This window comes from Protopterus annectens, chromosome 2.part2, assembly GCF_019279795.1.
Source record: "Protopterus annectens isolate FY-2018-M chromosome 2.part2, PAN1.0, whole genome shotgun sequence".
Taxonomy (NCBI): Eukaryota; Metazoa; Chordata; order Ceratodontiformes; family Protopteridae; genus Protopterus; species Protopterus annectens.
Window position 1 is genome coordinate 489,077,313 of NC_056730.1, and position 17,315 is coordinate 489,094,627.

The 17,315-nt window shown below is 42.4% G+C and overlaps 1 protein-coding gene across 2 annotated transcripts in view; it reads left to right on the forward strand.

Annotated features, from left to right (window-relative positions):
• Positions 1 to 17,315, forward strand: part of EXOC6B (exocyst complex component 6B) — a 5,967,963-nt gene that overhangs the window by 1,458,526 nt on the left and 4,492,122 nt on the right. The window lies entirely within an intron of this gene.

Sequence of the window (17,315 nt, forward strand, 5' to 3'; positions counted from 1 at the left end):
GTTACTTTCTGTGCTTGAGAAAGTAGGTTTCAGTCTCTTTTGTGCCCCATCCTTTGTTTTTTGAGGAGTCTTAAATCCAAGTTTGAGAAGACTTGGTATTTGAGAAGACATGGTTCTTGGAGTGTTATTAGTGCCATTCAGATTTGCACTTCTATTCTTGAGTCTTTGGACTTGCAGTCATTGTAAGGTGCTAAGTTATTTTCCTAATGGCAGCACATTTTTGTTGATTCTATGTTCGATTTTGCACAAGTCATATAGACTAAAAAACATTTTGATCTGAGTGGAACAGTTTTAATTGCTAGGTTGTCCACCTGGAGAAACATTGCTCCTTTTAGCGAGAGAGAGAGAAAACCAAAATACAATCCATTTTAATCACAAAACAAACTGCTACAATGAATGCAGTAAATGCTCCGCTCCAAAACTTGTAACCAGTCCAAACCAATTTAACAGTTCTAAAACATATTTTATACTGATTTTAAGTGTAAAATAAGTGTTTTGGAACTGTTAAATTGATCTGATGAAGCAACAAGAAGAGCTTTAAAAGTGATTACCATTTTTATTATTTTTATATGAAGTAAAGATATAGGTTTTAACCATTTTTACTGTCATTTTTGCTGCTGAATGAACAGTGCATGTTTAGCCATGTGTTGACTCAGTTTGTTGTTGAATTGTTTGCAATCCATTTTAATATGCGTTACTCATAAGTCAAGTGTAAAGTATAGTAACAGTCTGTAATTTGATACCCTGACAAAATTGCAGGTATTTAGTATTGTTACTCTTGTGAATAAATCCATCAAAAGAAAGATATAAAGTCATTCCATATTCATCACTTTAATAATTTAATTGATTCGGGATAAGAACAGGAAATATGCAGTTAACAGTGAAAACATTTATTTTCGACAACAGAGGCTTACACAGTTTATAATGTTTGGAGGAAAAAGAAGCAAACTGTGGAAAAGAGCAGCAGCTAAATTGTTATGAAGTAGAGAGTGGAGTAGAAGTAAACAGTATAAGTATATCTCAGAATATAAAACAACAGTTAAATGTGAGGCATTTGGAACATTATCTGCTTGAAACTTTGAAGAATACATTTTGAAAATCCGGTAGTAGCTCCTTCCTGATGTAGTGACTGGACACACCAAAAGGCTGTCATCCATTGAACTTGTGTCTGGTCTGTACAGAAGAAGCTCGTCTTGAGGTCATTGCTGGATAGTATGGTAATTAGTAACAGAACCAGTTAAGTGCCACCTAGAGTTTATGGAGAAGTAAATGCTAAGTGGCACAGATTCATGTGTGCTGGAGTCTGAGAGGCAAAGAAATGTTAAATAGTTAATGTTAAATTCTTAAGACTGCACTTGTGATATTGGAAAAGGGAGTCTGGTAGTTGCAGTACCTTGGAGAGCAGTCCCTTTAGTTCAAGGTACAGAGATGTTGGTGTTAGTCTGTATAAATGCAGTGGGTGTATGGCCTTTTCAAAACCTCTTTGGTGGTATGTAATATGAGGAACAGTCAGAGTCAGACTGCTGATTAATAACTTTAGCTGATGTGTTCTTTACATAGATTAGCAACCATTAAACAGTACTGATTCATTATTCTTCCTTCATTACTGTTGTTTGTGCCCCAGCAAGCTGTATAGCAGAAGAGATGCTCATTCATTTTAATCACAGATATAAATACAGAATTATAAGAAATAAATGCCTGCGGCAGTACTATTATTTAGCTAACCAGTGCTTTAACTGATTGATTCCTGGCAAAGAGCACATATGCATCAGATCTTACCTCCTTAGTGAGTGCAGGCTATTTTCTTTTGTTGTGTTCAGAACTTTTCTAAATGGCACAAGATTATAGAAATGGTTTTATTTTGTGCTGGTGTTGCTCTGTTTTATGTACTTTAAGATTACAATTCTTTGTATGTCATCAATTTAAAAAGGTTCCTCTTCAGTGTATAAACAGCAGGTTGTCAGAAAATGTAAACAAGTGTACTTGCACATACAACATTTAGTAATTTTCTTGTGGTGACCTTGTCCCATTGATATTCTAAAATTCTCAGTCTCTTTGGCCCACATGGTATCACTGCACCTGTGTTAAGAAATGTGCAACCCACTGCTTTTTCTTGCTGTCATGCAGTTTAGTTTACCTTTTTGTACTTGATGCTTAAGAATTCCAGACCACTGTCATATACATGCACTAAGTATTCACACAGTCAGCATAGTCTAGAGAAGAGCCGTAAGGCTTGCTTCAAAAATATTTTCTGATCCGAGTGTGTGAAAAGATCAAACAGACTAAATACCATTAGCTGTAATGCCCATGTACAGGTACAAGTACATACATTGCTACGTATATCATGCTTACTTAAGAAATAACCTGCACAGCATTTTTTATACACCATTATACTTTGTGTATCTTGTTATACAAAGTAGCAGATATCAAATTAGTTCACCAATCTGATTCCAAATACTGTCAATAACTGTGTATGTTAAATACAGTCCCTATAATGAATGTTTTAACTAAGCATGTACATTCTTTTTTCTCCCCCCCCCCCCATTCCTACTGACCATCTGGCTGTCATCACAACCTTGCTCAGTTTTCTCCCAACACTGGGTGAAAACTGACTGTGGTATTTGATACCCAGACTGTCATGGGGTATTTCCATGTACTGGAGCTGCCTCTTTCCCCAGTATCTGACGTGTGTTTGTCCGCATGATGACCTGCTGTGCCTTCCCCTGAAGGCTGCCATGCTGGCATCCCTGGCCAGTGCTCTGCATATTATGCACGTCTTTCTCAAGTAGGTGCAAGCACTGCAGCAGGTGAGGCCATCTTCCTTCCCTGATGATGGGCAGAATAGCAACAGATGCTGACTGCCACCCTCCCTGGTTTGCTGTTCCAGCACTGATTTCAGGCTGCCTGGGTCACAGTCAGAGTTTTGTCCATGTTTAACATAGAGCTGAAATCTATACAAATGGTATGTATCCCTACACTTTATCTTTTTTTACAGGATTTGTAATAGAAGAACATCTGCTTATGCTGACATTCCTGCAGTAATTTTATTTTTTATATTTATCCCTACACTTTTTTTACAGGATAGAAAAAAAATTAAATTTGTAATATAAGAACATCTGCTTATACTGACATTCCTGCAATAATTTAATTTTTTTAACGGTCTGTTATTAATACAACTTAAGAAGTAAATATTCTGCACTTAATATACCTACCCAGCAACACTTTAGGTGGTGGAAAGCCTACAGGATATATTTAGCATATTTCTGTTCTCAAGAATTGTTAACAGTCCAAATTTTCTAAATTGTTGTAATTCATAATATGATTGTCCTGTGAAGCCTGCTTGTCCTTTTCTCTGTGGATTCATAGAAGTTATAGTGTACTTGAATTCCTACTGTTTCATAAAGTTGCAAAACTGCTGACTGAAAATTCTTTTCTACTTTTCATCTGTAGAAGATGTGGAATGCCATTTAATGTAATTTTCTCCTTTTAATTTTGCTTTCCAAATGTATTACAGGTGTCACCATTTTGTACAATTTAATCAGTCTGTTCAGACATATAAGGCCAATAAAGAATATTATGGCCCTTCCTTTTTACACTGTGGTTTCCAAATGCAACTTTTTTGTCAGTATGGCATCATCATACAGCTAAATTGGAGTAATCACTATCACTGGACAACAAACAAGCAAAGCAAATAAATCTATTTGGATTTAATATTATCTGGCCACCCATTCACTGTTATATGTCATAAAAAACTTAAGTTCAATGTCTTATCTTGTTCTGACTGAGTTTCTACAACCTTTCATTAGACTTGTGTGATAAAGAAATTCAAAGAAGTGAGTATTTCTTCATTAAATGCTTTATACATTCCTTTAGATTTATTGTTTTCATGGTATCAACTATGATCATTAACATCATGTAACTTATGATGGCCTTCCAGGTAATATTTTTACAAAAGGTAGTAACATCCTGTGTAGTCTTGCTGGTGCTTTGGGATGAGATTTCTTGAATGTATTTTGTAGTGCCGTGATCGCTTTATTGCCATACATACAGTCTTGGAACTTCAGATAACCCAAAGTTTTAGCCACCATTTCATTTCAGTCTAGACATAGCATGTTTTGTGCATCATTCAAATATTTTGACCCATAAGGTCTCCATCTACACTCGCTTCGTATTGTAATTCTAAGACCTGTAATTGAGATTCCTGGAATAACGTGAAAAAAATATCAAAACTAAAGGGGAGAGCAGGGAATGTTGACAATTGCTTTTCTCCTGTTAAGTCATGTTTTGAAAGGGGTGAACACCTTCTGCATTTCCAACACCCAGTGCAATGTGATGCATACTAACTCTGAAATTTAGTATATTTCATTGGAGAGGGAATACTCCACAAGACAGTGTCTTGGACTTAGTATATTCAAGTCCCCATTTTCATACTCCATCTTACTATTCCAGGACATGCACTTAAGAGAGACTGAATTTAAAACTGTTACTGACTACCTTCTTACAGTAGAACTGCTCCAAGTCCTTTTTTGACTAGCATCTGCATGTAGAGTATACGATTTTATCAAATTATTGATGATCAGTGTGAGAGTTCCAAAAGTAACATTTTAAAGCTTCTGTCTAGTTCCATTTACCAAGACCAAACAATGTCATGCTTTGGGAGCTTCTAGGTAGGGGGGGGTCCTTTTACAGCTGACAAGTTTGGAGTGAACTTGGAAAAATGTTGTATCATGCCAGTGAATGTTATAAAACAAAATTAGCAAAATGCAGCATAGCTGTATTTCTAGCTTTATCATGATAAGGTTTAAAGCCTTCAGCAGTCAACACGTTATGTGCTTGAGAGTTGAAACAAAGCTTTGACACTTCTGTTTAATTGCATGCCTGTTTATCATTGTAATAAGAATTGTGTTATGCTCCTGTTTGATAAAAACCCAGACTAAATGATTAGTTATATTGGCAGCACTTTGCATTTTCAGTCATCTCAGTTGTTTCTCTTGGGGGATACTTTTGTGCCGTGTGTAATTGTGAACTCTAAGCTTGAAAATATATGTCTACCCAACAGAGTATTTAAAGGTGCACAATTTCAAGCTACTCTCATCCAGCCTAATTTGCCAGAACCATTGGTTAGCGTCAAACACTGTTAACAACTTAGCATTAGCATAGTGGGGTGTCTTATCTCAGCGGTCTAAAGAAAATGTTCCCTTTCAATATGTTGTTTTAAATATTGTGAAAATGTACGTTCTGTCAGAAAGTCCTGCTTTTTGACTGTTACGTGATGTAATTTCACAGATTTAGTCAGGCCTGTGCTCTTTAACAGTAATTCCTGTTTCTTCCACGTGCCTTAGTTTGCTCAGTTGTACCTGTGATTGTAACTGGACTTCATCTCAGCATACAAAGATGACTACCTCATGGGAAATATTAATATGTTTACATTGCAGAAAATGAAAATCAGTAAACAAGTTGGAATATCAGTTTAAGAATAATCAGCAGCTTGAAGTACACATACTGCAGTTTGTAAATAAGTTCGTAGGTTGGTACTAGGCTATCAGCCCTAGGGCCTATACAAGCCTAGCCATAGCAATTCCATGGCTATTTCTTCCCACACTATTTACTTCCCTGGACCCTTGTCTAGCAGGGTGACTGACGTGATCCTCGGGGTGAATTTCATTTCTCCCAGCCAGTCGTCAAGGTTCCTTTTGAAGAGTGCCAAAGAGGCACTCTGCTTGACATGTATGGACAGTCTGTTCCAGAGTCTGGGGAGTCTCTGGGTCCGGAAATTATCCCTCCAGCATGTTTTTTTTGTTGTGATGACAAGGTTTAGATCCCTGGAGCGTGTGGCTCTGAGGGATTGGGACTTCTTTAAGTGTAGCATGTCCAACAGCTCTGGATTTGACATGGCCTTGTATGTTAAGCAGAGATTGCCTCTGAGTAGACTGTATGCAACAGAGTATAGCTGGAGTTTTTTAAGGCAGTCAGCATAGGGCATCTTCTTTAGGCCTGTGATTCTTTTAGTGAGGGATTTATGCAGCCTTTCCAGTTGTTGCAGGTATCTTGAGAGGTACATACCAAATGGGGCATTGTATTCTATAATGGGTCTAATGAGGGATGAGTACAGTGGGACAATTACCTCATTTTTTCTGGATGAAAAGCCCTTGGTGATAAGGGTGTGCCCCATAGAAGGATTTCCTGACTGTTGTGGCAGTGTGGTTATTGAAGGTGAGACTACTGTCCACCTGTGTCCCTAAGTCTGTTATCACACTTTTGGTGTTTAGTGTACTGCTACCTATGTGGTAATTCACGGGTACATTTTTTTTCCCAAAGGGGATAACTATACATTTCTTGGCATTGAGCTTGAGCCCATGGCTCTGGCACCAAGCATCTGTTTCTGTAAGGCTCTTTTGTAGAGTATCCACATCATTTGGAGATTCAATAATGGCTCCCAGTTTGCAGTCATCTGCGAAATTTGTTAGCCAGAGTCCCTTAGTATTGGCCTGTACTTCCGAGAAGTAGATGCCAAACAAGAGTGGTCCCAGGACTGAACCCTGAGGTACTCCACTTGTCTGGAGCTGGATTTGGAGTCGGCTACTTTTACAGTGTGGGTTCTGTCAGTAAGCCAGTTGGCAACCCATTGAGTGACGTAGGGATTAATGCCCAGCTTAGTAACTTTATCTGTGATTCTAGAGTGGGAGATGGTGCCAAAGGCCTTGGCAAGGTCCAGAAAGGCTGTGTCATTAATCATAAGATTTTCTGACCAGCAGCCAGTTTTGCTGCTTTCTGCTGTTTCACTGAATTCAGAGTTTATATCTTAGTAGTGCTGACAAATGTCACTGCATCACCATTTTTCTTTGCTTCTACTACATGCATATCTTGTTGCCATAATCTTTTCTATACCCCCCTTTCCATCATTTTGACTATCAAGTTTCCCCCTGTTGTACTTCTGGCCAATAATGTCATTCCAGTTGGGAAATCCCCAACATGGAACATCCTTTCTGATCCACTAAGGTAAAAGCCATCCAGAGGCACCATTATCCTGACAGATGTCAGAGATTTTACATCCGTGCTGGCATCTTGATAACTGAAGGCATGCATACCATATTCTCTGGGGTTTAAAAATAACTTATGTAAATATTTCCAAGCAAAATTCCTAAATCTAGATTTTGTTGCATATTTGGAAGACATATATCCCCCAGTCGTATTGTTGTGAATTGCTTATCCACTCTCTCTTCCCAATCCTTTCTAATGTCCTCTAATTGATTCTTATATTTATCATGCAATATTTTATATGCTGTACTAATTAGTCTCCTGCTTTAATAGCAGTTTCTGTTCTAGATTCTACTAAAAACTCTACCAGTGTTGGTCTTTCATTTAGGAACCCCCCCCCATTTCTTTCCCTTTTCCCATATTCTATCAGTCTTTGATAGAGAAGGCAGTTTCTAACCTGCAATCCAAATAAATACTTGGTGTCTTCCCAGTCTATTACCTGTCGCTGTCTAGTTATTTCCTCCCAATACCTTGGTTCTTTTGTCAGTTTTCTCCAATAAATTCCAACCCCTATTGCCTGTTGCCTGTACCCCTAATTAGTTGTCCCAACTGGCAGAATCTTTCTTTCATTCCCGTGTTGGCTTAGATGTTCTTCCTATTTCACTGTTGCAGTCATCACCTGCAGGTTATCCCTGCTGTGGTAGCCATTGGCCGGCCCAAATACCAGAGTCAATTTTTTTTTTGCATCGGCTGCAGTCGCATGTAGTTTGATGTCAGGTCGTCAGTGCTATAAAGCAAGGCAGCCAGCGTCATTACATCAGTCTTTCTTGCCATGGAGCACGTAGCAGAAGCAGTTTGCACGAGTGCCAGTCAGTCCCTACCAGAAGTTGAATTTCAGCTGAAAACGTCTAAAGCTAAGTACCCCGTTGGGGATCCTTTTTTCTTGCACTAACCGATGTCTGAAAAAGTTAACAATGGTCTCACCTGTGGAAAGCAGATCCCACACGAGACTTCCATTCTTACTCCATCAGTTGTTTAGGCCCAGACCATTTACTGTAGAAATCTTTTTGTAGACCGTTATTTTTGTGTTCTGTGTTCGCATTCTGATATGGCGTCTGTCAGCCAACCATCTGTGGACATTCCAGAAAAACGTATAGAGATAAATATAGAGACAGACCGCACAAAGCTAAGCCTTCTGACACTACTGCTAAGCAGGTCATCAGTTCTCTGGAATTCAGTGAGGCGCTTTCACAACCCCTGATGCCTGATTTGATATTTACACAGGCCTCTACAGAGACCCTTTCTGAGTCCGGTATGCCGTAGAAATCTTCTTCATCTTCCGAGCCTTTGGCTGTCTCTGCCTCGGTTGGGTCTGGAGCTGTGACACAGGCACCAGCTTCCGAGGAGGCCTTTTGCACTACCGAATCTAGAAAAAAGTCTTTGCATCCGACTACTATTTCTCTCAGACCGACGGATTCTTTCAGGCTTAGATGCCAGGCCGCTCCTAAGAAATCTACTTCTAGCCACCATCTTGCTACTGCTCTACCACCCCAAGCACAAATGCTTAAAATGGAGGAAGATCTCCTCTCCCTTAACCGGGGTAGTCTGGCCACAACTTCTAAAAGGAAAACGCACCCTTCTCCAGAAATTGAAAGAACAGGATTCTGAGGAATCAGACCATTCAGTTTATGAAGAGCAGCATTCCTTAACTGCTTACGAGGATTCAGATGCAGAGGAATCCATCCTTTCTGCCTCCCTTCCAGAGGACCTTTCCTTTGGAGAAACTCTTCACTCCCTCAGGAAACATTTCCATTGAGAATCTCAGGACTTCCCACAGTCTAAGAAAAGACTTAGAGAGTTTCTGGACCTGCTCATCACAGATCCCTGGCCATACCCCTTATTTTAGAAGTGGTGGATGATGTTTTCCATGAATCCCGCTTACCCCCTGATGCCCTCCCTCCTGCTCCCAGTAAACCAGACAAGTACTACAGAGTACCGGATTCTCACAATTACCTGTACAGAAATCCTGCTGCAGACCCAGAGGTCATTACACAGGGACCTAAAGGAGCTAAGGCTAGTTCTGCCAAGAATCCTCTTCCTTCTGACAAAGACTCCAGAGCTCTGGGCAGATATGGGTAAAAAAGTATACACCTCTGCAACCTTAGCCATCAGAGCACTCAGTTGTCAGTTCCATATGTTAAAATATCAACAACACACTTTGGAACTATTAAAACAGAAGATTGCTACCTTTCCTGACTATGCCAGTTCAAAAGAGCAGATTTACTACACTCTACTTGTCTAGGGGCCACACACTCATTACAATATGGATATGATGCCCTAGAAGCCTCTAGCAGGGCAGCAGTGACAGGATCTGTTATTAGGAGACATGCATGGCTGAAGGAAAAACCTCTCCCTGATCGTGTCAAGTCTAAACTTATTGAAGGGGGAAAGCAGAAGAGGTGCTTTAAAAGATGGAAGACGAAGCAAAATCTATGCAAACAGTTAAAGATTTTTTTCAGGGTCAACCTCTCAGATTCAACTTTTCCTCTAAGCACTGGGCCTTCCCTGCACCTAGCAGACAGTGCCAAGGTAAGCCCTGCAGGACAGACCATCCAGCCCCTATGCCAGGGCCAGCAGAGATGCAAACAATGGACCACATCTGTCTCTAAGGCAGGGAGTTCTAAGCCAACCTTCTATGGCAAGCACTCGCAATGACTCCCCCTCCCCCCATTGCCCTCCTTTCACTACTCAAAAACTAGCAGGAAGGCTCTCCCTCTTCTTGGCTTTTTGTAACAAAGGACCAATGGGTCTTAAAGGAAATTTTTCAGGGATAGAAATTCTCTTTCAGCGACATCCCAATCCCAAGAGAGTACCCAGACCTGCCTCCAAATCAATGGGCAGAAGCACTGAAACAGGTCCAAACTCTCATATTCCAGGGGGCAGGAGAACTTGTCAGATCAAACAGTCAAAGGCTTTTATTCCACAATATTCCTCGTTCCCAGAAAAGAGGGCACTTGGTGCCCCATCCTGCATCTATCCATTCTGAACACCTCCCTGGTGGTCCCCAGATTCAAAATGCTGCTGCCTATACTAACAAAAAATGCCTGGCTAGTGACCCTAGACCTAAAAGATGCCTACCTCCACATCCCCCATCAGGGGATCATGCAGGAAATTTCTGTGCTTCAGACCAGGCTCTCAACACTTTCAGATGTTCATCGTGTTTCACTGTTGCAGTCATTACACTTGGGTTATCCTGCTGGCAGGCTAGCCGCAGTCGGCCCGAATTCCAAAGTCCTGGTCTGGCATCAGTTGCTATCGCCTCTTCCCTGACGTCAGTGCGCCAAGGGTATAAAAGATGCAGCTGATGCCATTTTCTTAAGTCTTTCTTGCCGTGCGGTGCCTGAAGCAAAAGCAGTTCGCAAGTGCTGGTCGGCCGACTCCTGAGATTTTCGAAATTGAATTTCAGATCCGAAGTCTTCTATAAAGCTAAGTACCCCGTTGGGGAAACTTTTTTCTTGCTCCAGACCGATGTCAGAAAAAGTTAACAATTGTATTTCTTGTGGGAAGCAAATATCTCATAAGGATTTTCATTCTTACTCTATTCCTTGCCTAGGCCCTGACCCACGACGTTGGTATTTGTCGGTTTTGTGCTAGAATTAACCAACGCACTATTGAGCGTCGGTACGATTTTGCTTTTCATTACTTTGGCCGAAGGTTTAACTATATAATGCCGTTGGAACAACCGACGACCGGAATTCATAAAAAGCGCAAGGAAAAAGAAAAGGACAGGTATCCAAGGTCCAAAACCGACGACAAAGCCTCTTCTAGGCCAGTCACCGGTTCGTCGGTTCTCAGTGAGGCACTTTCGCAGCCCCTGACACCCGCTACCTCAGAGCCACAGGCCGCCTCAGACTCCCAAATGGAGACAGCTAGGCCCCTGGATACTCAAGGTATTGGGCCTTCGGAAACTAATCCCTCAGATGGGTCCGGAGCCGCTGAGCACTCATCGGCTTCTGAGGGTGTTTTCAGACCTACACAGCTTTATATCAAGCCAACTTCAGCATCCAAGACAAAGACTAAAACAGTTTTAAAGACAAGGAAACAAGTAGAGCATTCTCCAGGGCAGACTTCCATGCCTAAGAAACAGATGCTCAAAATGGCCGAAGACCTAATTACTTTGATCAGGGGTTCCCATCCCACTCCTGATAAGAGGCCTAGGCAAGACACTGAATATGATTCCTCTGATCAGGTTTCCATTTCCTCTGACTCCTCTTCAGAACAGGGATACTCTATTCCTCCCTATGAGGATTCTGATGCTGAAGAATATATTCCTTCAGCTTCTCCTCCTGAGGATTACTCATTTGGGGAAACCCTGCATACCATGAGGGAGCATTTCCACTGGGAGAGCCAGGATTATTCAGATTCTAAGAAAAGGCTCAGAGACTTTCTTCTACTACCTCAGCACAGACCTTTTGCTATTCCACCTGTTCTAGACATTGTAGATGATGTATTTTCAGAGTCAGGCCTGTCTCCCGACTCTACCTCCTGCACCTGTTAAGCCAGACAGAAACTACAGGGTTCCAGATTCTCATAAATTTCTATATAAAAACCTTGCTGCTGACCCAGAAACTATTTCTCAGGGTTCCAAAGGGGTCAAGGCTGGTACTGCAAAAAACCCTGTCCCCTCAGATAGAGATTCAAGAGCACTGGACAGATGGGGGGAAAAAGTTTACACTTCTGCTACCTTGGCTGTAAGGGCTTTAAATTGGCAGTTTCATATGCTTAAATATCAGCAATACTTAATGTCTCTGTTAAAACAGAAAATGTTGACAAATGCTGAATGTTCTGAGAACAAGGAATTGCAGGATTTATTGCATGCAGCTGAACAAGTGGAAAAACATACTTTGCAATGTGGTTATGATTCACTGGAGGCCTCTTGCAGGGCTGCTGTAACATGTTCTATTAGAAGGCATGCTTGGTTAAAGGAACAGACTCTGCCTGATCATGTTAAAGCAAAATTATTGGGTGCTCCATTACAGCATGTTACTTTGGTGTTAAGGCAGAAGAGGTGTTGAAGAAAATGGAGGATAAAGCTAAATCTATGCAGACAGTGAAGGATTTCTTACAGGTACAGCCACCCAGATTTAGCAGGAACTGGCCTTCTAAGAGTTGGTTATTTCCTGTGTCAGACAGGCCACAAAGAGGCAGATACAGACGCCCTAGAGGCAGACAACAGCCCCAGGGCTCATACAGGCCCAAACAATGGGGTGCTTCTACCTCCAAAAGCGGAGAAGACAAATCACAGCCATATAGGAAACCGTCCCAATGACTTCTCTCAAAGAATGCCAAGCACGTATCTTTTGGCAGCACCCTTAGGGGGAAAGCTAGCACTTTTTCCACAAAATTGGCACACGATCACCCAGGACAATTGGGTCCTAAATATAGTCTCTCAGGGCTACAGGTTCCACTTTCACACCCTTCCAAAAGCAAAAGGTTTGCCAGACCTGCCACACAATGTGCAGAGGCACAAAAACAAGTTTCATCTCTCATGGACATGAGGGCCATTCAGCCAGTGCCACAACAAGAGCAGGGACAAGGATTTTACTCAAGACTTCTCTTAGTACCAAGAAAGGACAAAGCATGGAGACCAATTCTGGACCTGTCTATTCTAAATACTTTTCTGGGCGTTCCAAAATTCAGAATGTTTACTCTACAACAGCTTCTGTCCATGCTAGGCAAGAAGGCTTGGCTTGTAACTTCGGACCTCAACGAGGCATACCTGCATGTTCCAATCAGACAATCTTGCAGAAGATACCTCAGATTCACAGCTGGCTCAATGCACTACCAGTTCTCTGCACTGCCCTTTGGCTTATCTACTGCGCCCAGGATCTTCACAAAATGCCTGGCACCAGTAATTGCATTTTGCCGACAATGAGGAATTCAAATATATCCCTACTTGGACGACTGCCTTATTCAGGCAGAGACCAAAGACATTCTACTAAAGCATCTGGCGTTTGTAAAAAGATTACTAATTTGCCTAGGGTACACAGTAAATGAAAAGAAATCAAAACTAGTATCATCTCAAGAGATGATATTCCTGGGTGCAAGCTTAAATACAACTGCCCAAATGGCTTATCTCACACCAGACAAAGGCAACTGATTTCTTACTTCGAAAGCATGGTAACAAAGACCCAGTTATCTGCAAGAAAAATTCTGCAGGCTCTGGGCTACATGGCCTCCTGCATTCTGCTAATTCCGTAGGCAAAACTGCATATGAGGAAACTACAATGTTATCTAAAAAGTGTTTGGACTCAACATTGCCAGAGCCTGGAATCATTAATTTCACTCATTCCCTGCCTGCAACAGGAGTTTCTATGGTGGGCACAGGCCTGTCACCACAACAAGGGACAGCCATTCACTTTACCCACAGCCAGGCAAACAATAGCAACAGATGTGTCAGATTATGCCTGGGGGGCCCACGTAGCAGGAAAATGTATTAGGGGCACATGACCCCCAAGCCAAAGGCATCTTCACATCAATCAAAAAGAGATGCTAGCTGTACAAAATGCCCTGACAGCCATCAAGGACCTACTTCATCCAGGACAGCTGCTGATAAAGACGGACAACACCACAGTTATGTGGTACATAAAAAAGCAGGGGGGCACACATTCCAACCCTCTCTGCAGACAAGTCATGATTTTGTAGAACACAGCATTGACCTACCAAGTACACCTGCAAGCACAATTCCTACCAGGAAAAACAAATGCTTTGGCAGACGAACTAAGCAGAAACCTCATGGATCCTCACAAGTGGAAGCTAGATCGACAAATCTTCAGCATGATAACAAGGAAATGGGGATGCCCAGACATAGATCTTTTTGCCTCCCCTCACAACTGCCAACTTCAGAGATTCTGCACAAGGACATATCACAAACAAGCATGGAAAGTGGATGCCTTGTCATTCAGCTGGAACAACCTTACAGTATATGCCTTTCCTCCACTGCCTCTCCTTCCCAAGGTACTCCTAAAGGTCAGACAGGAGAAGCCACAAATGATACTAATTGCCCCAGATTGGCCACGCCAACACTGGTACCCAATCCTAAGGAGCTTGTCCCAAGGACCAGCCTGGACATTGCTTCAAATTCCTTATTTACTGACCCAACAAAACAATCAGATCCTGCACAGCCAACTCAGAACCCTAAATCTAACTGCATTGCGGATTGTGTAACCATTCAGAATACACCTCTCTCTAAAGTGGTTATGGATGTTATTTTGGAGGCCAGGAGGCCCAGCACCATAAAATCTTATGCAGAAAAATGGAAGAGATTCTGTGCTTGGAACCAGGCACTAGGAATTGACATGCTTGTTCCAAATATACCTCAGATTTTACAATATCTAACTGAGATGCTGGACAAAGGCCTATCCTTCTCATCAGTTAAGATCCATGCCTCTGCCATTTCAGCTCATTACAATACAGACCCTCCTATTTTTTCACATCCATTGCTTAGGCAGCTCCTCAGGGGGGCCAAAAATATAAGATCTCCAAAGAGAGCACCAATACCTGCATGGGACCTCAATTTTGTCTTGGAAAAACTCACACAGCCTCCTTTCGAGCCAGCCAATACAGCTGAGATAAAATTCTTATAATGGAAAACCGCTCTGCTACTAGCAATAACTTCAGCAAGAAGAGTCTGAGTTACAGGCATTAATGGCTGTGGAACATTTTATTATCTTCCATCCGGACAAGGTTTCTCTAAGGGCAAACTCAGCATTTATGCCTAAGGTAGTATTCAGTGTGGCTCTTAACCAAACCATTCATTTGCCTACTTTTTTCCCAAACCCACAGAATAAAGAGGAGAGACTTCTGCATTCTTTGGACATACACAGACAGCTACGCTTCTACTTGGACAAAACTAAAGCTTTCAGAAAGACTGAGCAACTTTTAGTGCCATATACTGCAGGATCACAAGAAAAGTCTATCTCAAAGCAGACTATTTCAAAATGGATAGGATACTGCATTTGTTTCAGCTATTCACAAAATGGCAAGTCAGTGCCTAAGGGCATTAGACCACATTCTACCAGGGCAGCAGCCACCTCAGCAGCCTTCCTCAGAAAAGTACCAACCAAGGATATTTTGGAGGCTGCAACTTGGACTTCAGTGAACACTTTTACTAAGCACTACCACTTACCTCTTTACTATAAATCCAGAGCAAGCTTTGCCACTGCAGTTCTGCAGGGCCTTATAGCCACTCCTAATTATATTTAGACCCAGCTGCCCAACCTCAGCTTTGGGATTCAACCCAAGTGTAATGACTGCAGCAGTGAAACACGAACATAGTACAGTTGTGTACCTACCATAAATGTAAATGTTCAAGTGTATTCACTGTTGCAGTCCAGGTTACCCATCCACCATCCCCCTTTCTTTGCTGGGACTTATCTGTACTTCTCTATCCTATACAACCTATGGGGTGTATTTGCTTCTAGATGAAGGTATTGTTTATTTTAGTGCATGCTTTTATAAGCAATGTTTTTTAGCCTACCCTTTTGGGGGCACCTGACATCTGGGACAAGAAAAACTGAAGAAAATGGTGTCAGCTGCGTCTTTTGCACCCCTAGCGCACTGACGTCAGGGAAGAGTTGACAGCAACCAACGCTGGACCAGGACTTTGGAATTCGGACCGACTGCGGGTAGCCTGCCAGCAGGATAACCCAAGTGTAATGACTGCAACAGTGAATACACTCGAACATCTACATTTATGGTAGGTACACAACTGTAGTTTCTCTGTGCTGCCCTTTGGCTTATCTACTGCTCCCAGAGTATTCACCAAATGCTTGGCCCCGGCCATAGCATTCAATAGACAGAGAAGTATACAGTTTTGCCCTTACCTGGGCGACTGCCTTATTCAGGCAGAGTGCAAAGAAAAGCTGCTGCAGGACCTTCTCTTTGTCAGATCACTCCTAAATTCCCTAGGGTTCACCATCAATGAGAAGAAGTCAAAGCAAAATCCCACCAGGAAGATCATTTTTTTGGGTGCTGTGCTAGACACAGCATCCCAAATGGCCTTCCTATCCCCAGAAAAGCAAAGCTTCCTGCCTCTCTACTTTACCCAGCTGGCTTCCAGAAGTCACTTCACTGCGAGGAAGTTCCTGCAAGTCCTGGCATACATGGCATCTTGCATCCTTCTCATCCTTCTGGCCAGGCTTCACATGAGAAAACTTTAGTGGTATTCAAAGAACCTTTGGTGCCAGTACTCTCAGTCCCTAGAGACCTCTCTCCCTTTGATTCCATGTATAAGTGCTGAGTTACTCTGGTGGGCAGAGGCCTGTGGCAGGAACAAGGGTCTTACCTTTATCCTCCGCCCTTCCAACCCAGATCATCACCACCGACGCCTCAGACATTGCTTGGGGCACTCACTTAGCAGGCAGGTCCACCCAAGGACTTTGGGATGCCCAGCAACTACTTTTGCACATCAATCAGAAAGAAATGATGGCAGTACAAAAGGCTGTGACATCTTTTAAACCCTATCTCGGGTCAGGGGTTCTCTTTATAAAAACAGACACCACAGTAATGTGGTATATCAACAAACAGGGGGGGGACCCAATCTTACCCCCTGTGCAGGTTAGCCATGAGCCTCTGGCTTACAGCCACCTCCATGGGTCCACACCTAATTGCCCAATACCTAACAGGGGTTAACACTCTGGCAGACCTCCTAAGCAGAAACTTACTGGACCACCATGAATGGCAGCTCCACAGAGAAATCTTTCTGCAAATCACTCAGGAGTGGGGGACTCCGGAAGTGGATCTCTCTGCCTCGTACCTCAACCACCAACTGCAAAAATTCTGTACCAGGAAGTATCACCTCCTAGCATTGAAGGTGGATGCCTTAACCTTCCTCTGGAACTCCCTCTTTGTGTACGCGTTCCCTCCTCTGCCCCTTATTTCCAAGGTATTGATCAAAATAAGGGAGGAGAGACCAAAGGCCATCCTCATTGCTCCAGATTGGCCCAGCATTGGTAACCCTTACTGCGCAGCCTGACCTTTCAGCCCCCCAAGCAGCTTCCCCTGATCTCAAGACCTCTTGACCCAGGTGAGGGGGAAGATACTGCACCCAGACTTACAGACTCTGCCTTTCACCATGGCTTATACCTTAAAAGCTAACAAGGAGTCCCTGTTAAGCAAGCAGGTCCTGGACATCATCACAGAGGCCAGAAGGCCCAACACCAGAAAAATCATACGCAGGGAAATGGAAAAGATTCTACTCCTGGAACAAGTCCAAAGGGGCCATTACCTCTCACCCATCCATCTCTCTTGGATTACCTAGCTAAGTTACTCAATAG